Source organism: Hylobates moloch, unplaced genomic scaffold (genome assembly GCF_009828535.3).
Source record: "Hylobates moloch isolate HMO894 unplaced genomic scaffold, HMol_V3 SCAFFOLD_16, whole genome shotgun sequence".
NCBI lineage: Eukaryota > Metazoa > Chordata > Mammalia > Primates > Hylobatidae > Hylobates > Hylobates moloch.
In genome coordinates, this window is record NW_026652291.1 from 35,067,117 (window position 1) to 35,079,682 (window position 12,566).

General features: G+C 43.5%; 1 long non-coding RNA gene across 1 annotated transcript in view; it reads right to left on the minus strand.

The window, feature by feature from the left end:
* Positions 1 to 12,267, minus strand: part of LOC131381520 (uncharacterized) — a 54,967-nt gene extending 42,700 nt beyond the window's left edge. Inside the window, exon 1 of the long non-coding RNA XR_009210326.1 lies at positions 12,220 to 12,267. This is a non-coding gene — a long non-coding RNA (uncharacterized LOC131381520). The remainder of the gene's footprint in view (positions 1 to 12,219) is intronic.
* Between the last annotated feature and the right edge of the window lie 299 nt (positions 12,268 to 12,566).

The following is a 12,566-nucleotide window of genomic DNA, read 5'->3' on the forward strand; positions in this document are numbered from 1 at the left end:
CAGTTTAGCCTTTTGGGGAGGGCTATTATATAAACTATACACTAAATCCCTTCCCAAAGCTAGTTTGGCCTATGTCCAGGAATGAACAAGGACAGTTTAGAGGTTAGAAGCAAGATGGGGTCAGTTAGGTCTGGTATCTTTCACTGTCATAATTTTCTCAGTTATGATTTTTACAAAGGTGGCTTCAATGCTTTCTCATGTAAAATTATTTCTTTCTAAGCTTTCTTACCAAAAAATACCTCTTTATCTCATACCTTCCTTTACATATCCCCTATTTCCTGGTTCCTTTTACCTTGTTTTATATATAACCTTTAAATAAGCTTTTCATTAGACAAAAATTGTTCACCTTTTTAAAAAGGACACTTTTTTTAGAAAGAACGTTTTCTTACAATATATTTTTATTGGAAAATACCCAAATAATGAAATATCTATCATTTAACTTTAGATTCTAAATTATGACATTTGTCTACAAGTATTTATCCCATTATATTTACCTAATTATTTTATTCATTTACCTAGATTATTTATGAAAACTATGATAGTCACCATTTAAAGTTATGAAACTCGCCATTACAAAATCCTGACTGAGGCAGTGAAAAATATATGACCTAACTTACTCCATCTTGCTTCTAACCTCCAAGCTGGTCCTTATTCATTCCTGGACTTTGGGAGGAACTTATAGTTTAGCTTTGAAACAAAGATGGTAACAGTCCTTTCCCAAAACAAATCTCCTTACTGCCTGTGGACTATACTGTCTAAAGCCACAAGATTAGAAGTTATGTTAGTTTTACTAAATAATTCAAGATGTAGTTATTTTCATTAAACCAATATCAATGTCTTATTTATTAAAGATCACGCAAGCAAAGATTATTCTGTATTAAGCTAGGTTTATAGTTTTGTAACCTCTGTGCCAAATTCTGACACCTCATAGTATTTGGTAGGGATAAGTATGAAATTGCTTGATTAATAAATGCAAATAAAAATGTATGCTGGCAATTCTTAACACATTTCTAATACTACTTTACCAATAATTTTAAAGCTAGCTTATTTATTAATGATTTTAAGTCTCATAAACTTGAAAAAGCATTTGACTAGTCTTTCCTTTTTCTGATAAAGTATTTGATTTAAGTGCTTTTATTTTTATTTAGCCAATTAATTAGAGCTCTCATATATTTTCAGTAGTGAAATGTTGTGTACACAACACATAAATACATAGATGTATTAGGCATGCTGATAGAAGTGTATCTTACAGATTAATAAAGACATTTTTCCCCCCATCTTAGACTTTCAGATTCTTGATAACCTGTTTCACAACTCAAGGCACTTGTCAGATAAAAAGCCTTAAATTTGCATATTAAAGGAAACAACTCAGGTGAAAATCAAATAGCAAAATTTACATCATAAGGTACAGAAAGAAAAAGTCTGGTGGTGCTAGAAGAACATTAAAGATGGATGCCAAATCAAACATAAAATAGAAATCTATCATAGGATTATATAAGGAGGCCAATTTTATTTAGATAGGAACTATCTGTCAGGCCTCTGAGCCTAAGCCAAGCCATTGCATCTTCTGTGACTCACACATATATGCCTAGATGGCTTGAAGTAACTGAAGAATCACAAAAGAAGTGAAAATGCCCTGCCCTGCCTTAACTGATGACATTGTCTTGTGAAATTCCTTCTCCTGGCTCATCCTGGCTCATAAGCTCCCCTACTGAGCACCTTGTGACCCCCACTCTGCCCTCCAGAGAACCCCCCTTTGACTGTAATTTTCCTTTATCTACCCAAATCCTATAAAACGGCCCCACCCTTATCTCCCTTCACTGACTCTCTTTTCGGACTCAGCCTGCCTCTACCCAGGTGAAATAAACAGCCATGTTGCTCACACAAAGCCTGTTTGGTGATCTCTTCACACAGACGTGCATGAAATTTGGTGCCCTGACTCGGATCGGGAGACCTCCCTTGGGAGATTGATTCCCTGTCCTCCTGCTCTTTGCTGTGTGAGAAAGATCCACCTATGACCTCAGGTCCTCAGACCAACCAGCCCAAGAAACATCTCACCAATTTCAAATCTGGTAAGCGGCCTATTTTTACTCTTTTCTCCAACCTCCCTCACTATCCCTCAACCTCTTTCTCCTTTCAATCTTGGTGCCACACTTCAATCTCTCCCTTCTTTTAATTTCAATTCCTTTCATTTTCTGGTAGAGACAAAGGAAACACGTTTTATCCGTGGACCCAAAACTCCGGCGCCAGTCATGGACTGGGAAGGCAGCCTTCCCTTGGTGTTTAATCATTGCAGGGACACCTCTCTGATTATTCACCCACGTTTCAGAGGTGTCAGACCACACAAAGATGCCTGCCCTGGTCCTTCACCCTTAGCGGCAAGTCCCACTTTTCTGGGGGAGGGGCAAGTACCCCAACCACTTTTCTCCATGTCTCTACCCCTTCTCTGCCTTTCTGGGGGGCAAGAAACCTCCAACCCCTTCTCCTTCACCCTTAGCGGCAAGTCCCGCTTTTCTGGAGGAAGGGCAAGTACCCCAACCTCGTATCTCTGCGCCCCGTTCCCTTATTTCCATGCCCCAACCTCTTATCTCTGTGCCCTAATCCCTTATTTCCATGCCCCGACCTATCTCTGCGCCCCAATCCCTTATTTCCATGCCCCAACCTCTTCTCTCTGCACCCCAACCCCTTATTTCTGTGCCCCAACCCCTTTCCCACTTTTCTGGAGGGTAAGAACCCCCGAACCTCTTCCCTCCATGTCTCTACTCTCTCTTTTCTCTAGGCTTGCCTCCTTCACTATGGGCAACCTTCCACCCTCCATTCCACCTTCTTCTCCCTTAGCCTGTGTTCTCAAGAACTTAAAACCTCTTCAACTCACACCTGACCTAAAACCTAAATGCCTTATTTTCTTCTGCAACACCACTTGGCCCCAATACAAACTTGGCAATGGCTCTAAATGGCCAGAAAACGGCACTTTTGATTTTTCCATCCTACAAGACCTAAATAATTTTTGTTGAAAAATAGGCAAATGGTCTGAGGTGCCTTATGTCCAGGCATTTTTCACACTTCATTCCCTCCCTAGTCTCTGTTCCCAAGGTGATTCCTCCCAAATCCTCCTTCTTTCCCTCCCGCCTGTCCCCTCAGTCCCAACCCCAAGCGTCGCTGAGTCTTTCCAGTCTTCCTTTTCTACAGACCCATCTGACCTTTCCCCTCCTCCCCAGGCTGCTCATTGCCAGGCAAAGTCCCAATTCTTCCTCAGCCTCTGCTCCTCCACCCTATAATCCTTCTACCACCTCCCCTCCTCACACCCGGTCCAGCTTACAGTTTAGTTCCACGACTAGTTCTTCCCCACCTGCTCAACAATTTCCTCTTAGAGAGGTGGCTGGAGCTGAAGGCATAGTCAAGGTACATGTACCTTTTTCTCTATCAGACCTCTCTCAGATCAGTCAGCGTTTAGGCTCTTCCTCATCAGACCTCACTAAATATATACAGGAATTCCAATATCTAACTCTGTCCTACAGTTTAACCTGGAGTGACTTAAATGTCATCCTGACTTCTACCCTCTCCCCAGATGAACAGGAAAGAGTTTTTTCTCTAGCCCAATCTCACGCTGATAACCGCCAGCTTCACGAGCCAGACCTCCAGGAAGGCATTAGAGCAGTTCCCCGAGAGGATCCCCAATAGAACTATCAGGCAAATTCCCCAGGTATAGCTAGGCAAGATTACATGATTTCCTGCCTAGTTGAAGGGCTTAAAAAGGCAGCTTACAAAGCTGTTAATTATGACAAGCTTAAAGAAACTACCCAAGGTAAAGATGAAAACCCAGCCCAGTTCATGGCCCGCTTAGCAGCAACTCTTAGACACTATACTGCCCTAGACCCAGAAAAGCCAGAAGGCCACCTTATTCTTAATATGCATTTTATCACCCAATCCACTCCTGACATTAAGAAAAAACTTCAAAAATTAGAATCTGGCTCTTAAACCCCACAACAGGAATTAATCAACCTTGCCTTCAAAGTGTACAATAATAGAGAGGAAGCAGCCAGATGGCAACGCATTTCTGAGTTACAATTACTTGCCTCTGCTGTGAGACAAAACCCGGCCACACCTCCAGCATACAATAACTTCAAAATGCCTAAGCCGCACACACCTAAGCCACAGCAGTCAAGCATTCCTACAAGACTTCCTCCATCAGGATCTTGCTTCAAGTGCCAGAAATCTGGCCACTAGGTCAAAGAATGCCCGCAGCCCAGGATTCCTCCCAAGCCATGTCCCATCTGTGCAGGGACCCACTAGAAGGCATACTGCCCAGCTTGCCCGGCAGCCACTCCTAGAGCCCCTAAAGCTCTAGCCCAAGGCTCTCTGACTGACTCCTTCCCAGATCTTCTCAGCTTAGCGACTGAAGATTGACGCTGCCCAATCACCTCGGAAGCCCCCTAGACCATCACGGATGCCGAGCTTCAGGTAACTCTCACAGTAGAAGGTAAGTCCATCCCCCGTTTAATCAATATGAAGGCTACCCACTCCAAGTTGCCTTCTTTCCAAAGGCCTGTTTCCCTTGCCCCGATAACTGTTGCAAGTATTGACAGCCAAGCTTCAAAACCCCTGAAAACTCCCCCACTCTAGTGCCAACTTGGACAACACTCTTTTATGCACTCTTTTTTAGTTATCCCCACCTGCCCAGATCTCTTATTAGGCCAAGATATTTCAACCAAATTATCTGTTTCCCTGACTATTTCTGGACTACAGCCGCATCTCATTGCCGCCCTTCTCCCCAACCCAAAGCCTCCTTCACATCTTCCTCTCATATCCCCCCACCTTAACCCACAAGTATAAGACATCTCTACTCCTTCCCTGGCAACCAATCACATGCCCATTACCATCCCATTAAAACCTAATCACCCTTACCCCACTCAACGCCAATATCCCATCCCACAGCACGCTTTAAAAGGATTAAAGCCTGTTATCACTCGCCTGCTACAGCATGGGCTTCTAAAACCTATAAACTCTCCTTACAATTCCCCCATTTTACCTGTCCAAAAACTGGACAAGTCTTACAGATTAGTTCAGGATCTGCACCTTATCAACCAAATTGTTTTGCCTATCCACCCTGTGGTGGCCAACCCGTACACTCTTTTGTCCTTAATACCTTCCTCTACAACTCACTATTCCATTCTTGATCTTAAAGATGCTTTTTTCGCTATTCCCCTGCACCCCTCGTCCCAGCCTCTCTTTGCTTTCACCTGGACTGACCCTGACACCTGTCAGTCCCAGCAACTTACCTAGGCTGTGCTGCCGCAAGGTTTCAAGGACAGCCCTCATTACTTCAGCCAAGCTCTTTCTCATGATTTACTTTCTTTCCACCCCTCCGCTTCTCACCTTATTCAATATATTGATGACCTTCTTCTTTGTAGCCCCTCCTTTGAATCTTCTCAACAAGACACACTTCTGCTCCTTCAGCATTTATTCTCCAAAGGATATCAGGTATCCCCCTCCAAAGCTCAAATTTCTTCTCCATCCATTACCTACCTCAGCATAATTCTTCAAAGAAACACACATGCTCTCCCTGCCGATCATGTCCGACTAATCTCTCAAACCCCAACCCCTTCTACAAAACAACAACTCCTTTCCTTCCTCGGCATAGTTAGATACTTTCGCCTTCAGATACCTAGTTTTGCCATCCTAACCAGACCATTATATAAACTCACAAAAAGAAACCTAGCTGACCCCATAGATCCTAAATCCTTTCTCCACTCCTCTTTCCATTCCTTGAAGACAGCTTTAGAGACTGCCCCCACTCTAGCTCTCCCTGACTCATCCCAACCCTTTTCATTACACACAGCTGAAGTGCAGGGCTGTGCAGTCAGAATTCTTACACAAGGACCAGGATTGCGTCCTGTAGCCTTTTTGTCCAAACAACTTGACCTTACTGTTTTAAGCTGGCCATTATGTCTCCGTGCAGTGGCTGCTGCCGCCCTAATACTTTTAGAGGCCCTTAAAATCACAAACTATGCTCAACTCACTCTCTACAGCTCTCATAATTTCCAAAATCTATTATCTTCCTCACACCTGACGCATATACTTTCTGCTCCCCGGCTCCTTCAGCTGTACTCACTCTTTGTTGAGTCTCCCACCATTACCATTGTTCCTGGCCCGGACTTCAATCTGGCCTCCCACATTATTCCTGATACCACACCTGACCCTCATGACTGCATCTCTCTGATCCACCTGATGTTCACCCGATTTCCCCACATTTCCTTCTTCCCTGTTCCTCACCCTGATCACACTTGGTTTATTGATGGCAGTTCCACCAGGCCTAATCGCCACACACCAGCAAAGGCAGGCTATGCTACAGTACAAGCCACTAGCCCGCCTCTTAAAACCTCTCATTTCCTTTCCATCGTGGAAATCTATCCTCAAGGAAATAACTTCTCAGTGTTCCATTTGCTATTCTACTACTTCTCAGGGATTATTCAGGACCCCTCCCTTCCCTACACATCAAGCTTGAGGATTTGCCCCCACCCAGGACTGGCAAATTAGCTTTATTCAACATGCCCCGAGTCAGATAATTAAATAACCTCTTAGTCTAGGTAGATACTTTCACTGGATAAGTAGAGGCCTTTCCTACAGGGTCTCAGAAGGCCACCGCAGTCATTTCTTCCCTTCTGTCAAACATAATTCCTCGGTTTGGCCTTCCCACCTCTATACAGTCTGAAAATAGACCAGCCTTTACTAGTCAAATCACCCAAGCAGTTTCTCAGGCTCTTAGCATTCAGTGGAACCTTCATATCCCTTACCATCCTCAATCTTCAGGAAAGGTAGAATGGACTACTAGTCTTTTAAAGACACACCTCACCAAGCTCAGCCTCCACCTTAAAGATTAGACAGTACTTTTACCTCTTGCCCTTCTCAGAATTAGAGCCTGTCCTCGAGATGCTACAAGGTACAGTGCATTTGAACTTTTATATGGACGAACTTTCTTGCTTGGCCCCAACCTCATCCCAGACACCAGCCCTCTAGGCGACTATCTTCCAGTCCTCCAACAAGCTAGACAGGAAATTCGCCAGGCTGCTAATCTTCTCTTGCCTACTCCAGATCCCCAGCCATATGAAGACACCCAAGCTAGACGATCAGTTCTTGTTAAGAATCTGACCCCTCAAACTCTACAACCTCAATGGACCGGACCCTACTTAGTCATCTATAGTACCCCGACTGCCATCCGCCTGCAGGATCCTCCCCACTAAGTTCACCGTTCCGGAATAAAGCTGTGTCCATCGGACAGCCAGCCTAATCCCTCCTCTTCCTCCTGGAAGTCACAAGTACTCTCCCCTACTTCCCTTAAACTCACTCGCATTTCTGAAGAACAGTAATAACCCTTATGAGCCTAATACATCCCTTCATTGTATTAGGTCTGTTCGTCCTTACCCTACTTTTTGCAACAAGGCTTTACGAAGTCACCCCCACCACTTAGGCCGAGCCCCAAAAAAGCCTGTCATGCCTACTATTTTCTGTCTACTCATACTCCTATTTTCCATTCTGAACTTCTTATAAATGCCCTACTCTTGTTTACACTGCCAGTTTAGACTGTTTCTTCAAGCCATCACAGCTGATATCTCTTGGTGCTATCCCCAAACCACCACTCTTAATTCCCTCTTAAAGTAGGTAGATGATCTTTGCCAGCACACCCTCCAATACTTCCACCCTGATGAAGTTCTAGTCTTTACTTTTATACTCACTCTTATTCTCATTGCCATTATTATGCCACCCTTTACCTCTCCCCAGCTATCTCCACCACACTATCAACCTTACCCAATCTCTCCTAGCAGCTTCTAATCCCTCCTTAGCGAACAACTGCTAGCTTTGTATTTCCCTTTCTTCCAGTGCCTACACAGCTGTCCCCACCTTACAGACAGACTAGGCAACATCTCCTGTCTCCTTACACGTCCGAACTTCCTTTAACAGCCCTCACCTTTACCCTCCTGAAGAACTCATTTACTTTCTAGTCAAGTCCAGCAAGACTTCCCCAGACATTTCAGATCAGCAAGCTGCTGCCCTCCTCCGCACTTATTTAAAAAACCTTTCTCCTTATATTAACTCTATTCCCCCCATAGTTAGACCTCTCACAACACAAACTACTATTCCTGTGGCCGCTCCTTTATGTATATCTCAGCAAAGACCCACTAGAATTCCCCTAGGTAATCCTTCACCTTCTCAATGTTCCTTTAGTCTTCATCTCTGAAGCCCAACTACACACATCACTGAAACAATTAGAGCCTTCCAGCTCCATATTACAGACAAGCCCTCTATCAATACAGACAAACTTAAAAACATTAGCAGTAATTATTGCTTAAGAAGACACTTACCCTGTATTTCACTCCATCCTTAGCTATCTTCCCCTTGCTCGTCAGACTCTCCTCCCAGGCCCTCTTCTTGTTTACTTATACCCAGCCCCGAAAATAACAGTGAAAAGTTGCTCATAGATACTCAACATTTTCTCATACACCATGAAAAGCGAACCTCCTCCTCTACGCAGTTACCCCATTAGTCCCCATTACAACCTCTGACAGCTACCGCCCTAGCTGGATCCCTAGGAGTCTAGGACAAGACACCCCTTTCAGCACTCCTTCTCACCTTTTTACTTTACATCTCCAGTTTTGCCTCGCACAAGGTCTCTCCATCCTCTGTGGATCCTCTACCTACATGTGTCTACCTGCTAATTAGACAGGCACATGCACACTAGTTTTCCTTAGCCCCAAAATTCAATTTGCAAATAGGACCGAAGAGCTCCCTGTTCCCCTCATGACACCGACATGACAATAAAGAGTTATTCCACTAATTCCCTTGATAGTTTAAGACTTTCTGCCTCCACTATTGCTCTCGGTACTGCAATAGCAGGCATTTCAACCTCTGTCACGACCTTCCGTAGCCTGTCTAATGACTTCTCTGCTAGCATCACAGACATATCACAAACTTTATCAGTCCTCCAGGTCCAAGTTGACTCTTTAGCTGCAGTTGTCCTCCAAAACCGCCGAGGCCTTGACTTACTCACTGTTGAAAAAGGAAGACTCTATATTTTCTTAAATGAGGAGTGTTGCTTTTACCTAAATCAATCTGACCTGGTGTATGACAACATAAAAAAACTCAAAGATAAAGCCCAAAAACTTGCCAGCCAAGCAAGTAATAACGCTGAACCCCCTTAGGCACTCTCTAATTAGATGTCCTAGGTCCTCCCAATTCTTAGTCCTTTAATACCCATTTTTCTCCTTCTTTTATTCAGACATTGTATCTTCCATTCAGTTTCTCAATTCATCCAAAACCGTATCCAGGCCATCACCAATCATTCTATATGACAAATGTTTCTTCTAACATCCCCACAATATCACCCCTTACCACAAGATCTCCCTTCAGCTTAATCTCTCCCACTCTAGGTTCCCACGCCGCCCCTAATCCCGCTTGAAGCAGCCCTGAGAAACATCACTCATTCTCTCTCTCCATACCACCCCCGCCACATTTTTGCCACCCCAACACTTCAACACTATTTTGTTTCATTTTTCTTATTAATATAAGAAGGCAGGAATGTCAGGCCTCTGAGCCCAAGCCAAGCCATCGCATCCCCTGTGACTTGCACATATTCACCCAGATGGCCTGAAGTAACTGAAGAATCACAAAAGTGAAAATGCCCTGCCCCACCTTAACTGATGACATTGTCTTGTGAAATTCCTTCTCCTGGCTCATCCTGGCTCATCCTGGCTCAAAAGCTCCCCTACTGAGCACCTTGTGACCCTCACTCTGCCCGCCAGAGAACAACCCCCCTTTGACTGTAATTTTCCTTTATCTACCCAAATCCTATAAAATGGCCCCACCCTTATCTCCCTTCACTGACTCTCTTTTTGGACTCAGCCCGCCTGCACCCAGGTGAAATAAACAGCCATGTTGCTCACACAATGCCTGTTTGGTGGTCTCTTCACACGGACGCGCATGAAACTATTTTTTAACTGGATCTCTGAGCTCTGAGCAGAGGAATTATTTTGAGGTTAGACCATGTGATGCTTTTACAATACACTTAAAAAAATTTTTTTAACAAAGACATTTCTAAGTGTCTAAATTACACCCTTCCTTAAAAACCCCAGAGTAGCCTCTGTTGCAATAGCTATTAATGAAGAAAACAAAATTCATTCAACTGAGAGGAAAAAACTTTTGCTCAAAAGTAAGACGGGGTCTTAGAAGGACAAAAAAAAAAACCCCATGAAGGCCTTTTAAATACAAACACGCACACACACACACACACACACACACACACACACATACACACACACATCTTGGATATTAGCTTTTAATTAAGATGACTTTTAACCATTGAGCTCCTTTAAAAAAAATCTTTTTAAATCTCATTACTATATTCCAGCTAGGACAAATTGCTGCTATTTCAGCAGTACCAAGTATCAAACCGGAAAAAGTTTGATTTAGGAACCAAACCCAGGCTGTCATAGTGGAAAAAAAAAGAAGGCAGAACCTTAGCTATCAAACTGCGGTATGGGGCAATATCCATTTCAGTTTGTCCTGGCTAGCAAAAAGGTGGCCTTGTTATGTAAATAAAGCTCCTTCAGTAGTCAAAATAAAAAACCTTTCCTCTTTTTGTTTTCCTTGGTTGGCCATTTTTCTCCCCCACTATATCACCATTTTTTGTGTGTATGGGAATTTAGCCACTTCAGAGGCCTTGTTCCCCATAATTTGGAACTTCCTTTGGATTTGATAAAGTCAGATAGAGTTGATCAAACCCAATGGGAAAAAGACCAGAACAACAAAAAAACAGTTAAGCAAAACAAACGATGGCACAACTTATAAGATTATTGAGTGCTCTAATGGTAAGGAGAAATTAAGACTAGCTGGTTGTTAGTCTTAAATTTAACCAGGACAAATCCTAATTCAGGTACTTACCTAGGGATGGGTCTCAGGCTGTAAACTGCTCTCTACCATCCTAGAAGCAGGAAAAAAACCTCATCTTCCCTGTCGGAAGCGAGCTCAAACTCCATAAAGGAATTATCTGCCTTCCATCATCATGGAAACAGGAAATCTTGCCTGCCTTGTTGGAAGCAAGTAAAACTCCAAAAAAGAGGAGTTGTATTAGCTTGGTGATTTGGGGACCTAAGATTTATTTTCCTTTCACATGCTTTATTGGCAATAAAAACATTACAGATTCTGGACTGAATAAAATATTAGGACAACACTGGTCTGGCAGATCAGGAGGCTTCTATCATGGACAAATTCCAACACAGAAGAGATGGCAAGGATTAGTTAATGTGAGAGCTATTAACTGAGGGATTACCATGAGCCAAGCAACAGCCTCCCATTTGGAATACAACAATGTTAAGAACAGAAAAAGATCCCTGACTTCATGGGCCTTATATTCTCACAGACAGATATAGACATTAAGCAATAAATATGTAAATAAGTAAATTCTATGGTATATTAGAAAGTGATAAGTGTTGGCCGGGCGCGGTGGCTCACGCCTGTAATCCCAGCACTTTGAGAGGCCGAGGCGGGCAGATCACGAGGTCAGGAGATTGAGACCATCCTGGCTAACATGGTGAAACCCCGTCTCTACTAAAAAATACAAAAAATTAGCTGGGCGAGGTGGCGGGCGCCTGTAGTCCCAGCTACTCAGGAGGCTGAGGCAGGAGAATGGCATGAACCCCCGGGGGGCGGAGCCTGCAGTGAGCCGAGATTGCGCCACTGCACTCCAGCCTGGGTGACAGCGAGACTCTGTCTCAAAAAAAAAAAAAAAAAAAAGAAAGTGATAAGTGTTATAGCAAAAACTAAAGAAAGATGATGAAATTTTAGAGTTTGCAGGGGGAGGGAACAGCAGGTTACAATTTTAAATAGGGTGCTCAGGGTAGGCCTCATTGAGAGGATGGTATTTTAGCAAGCACCTGAAGAAAGTAAGGGAGGTAGCCATGTGCAAAGCTGGAGCAAGTGGGCTCCAGGCAGAGGAAACAGTCAGTGCAAAGGTCCTGAAATGGGAGTGTAATTGAAGGAATATACTAGGCAAGTAGGACTGAAACCAAGTGAGTCAGGGAGAAAGATGAAGTGAGGTAGAGGGAGGAGGGGGGCGCAGATTATAGGCTTTGTTGGCCATTTTAAGTCCTTTGGCTTTTCTCTGAAGGGAATGGTGAGCTATTTATTGGAGAGTTTTGAGCAGAAGAACGACATAATCTGACTTACATCGTACAAGTATCTCTTTGGCTCTGCTAGGTTGAGGCATGCGTTTGACTTGAACCAAAGCTCCCCTTCAGATGGTCTTACATTTCACATCTAGATAAGGAAACAAACAAATGAAATATGGAGATGTGTCACAAGCAGCAAGAGAAAGAAAGTTTAAAACCAGCTAGGGGCTGCTCTGCCTATGGAGTAGCCATTCTTTATCCCTTTACTTTTCTAACAAATTTTCTTTCACTAAAAACAAACAAAAAAACAGCTAGTGAGCCAGCTATGGAGAGGCTTGTTTTGAATAATCCCATGCAGAAATTCCAGAAATGTTTCCCAACGTGTAATAAGCTTTTTTGCAGTGA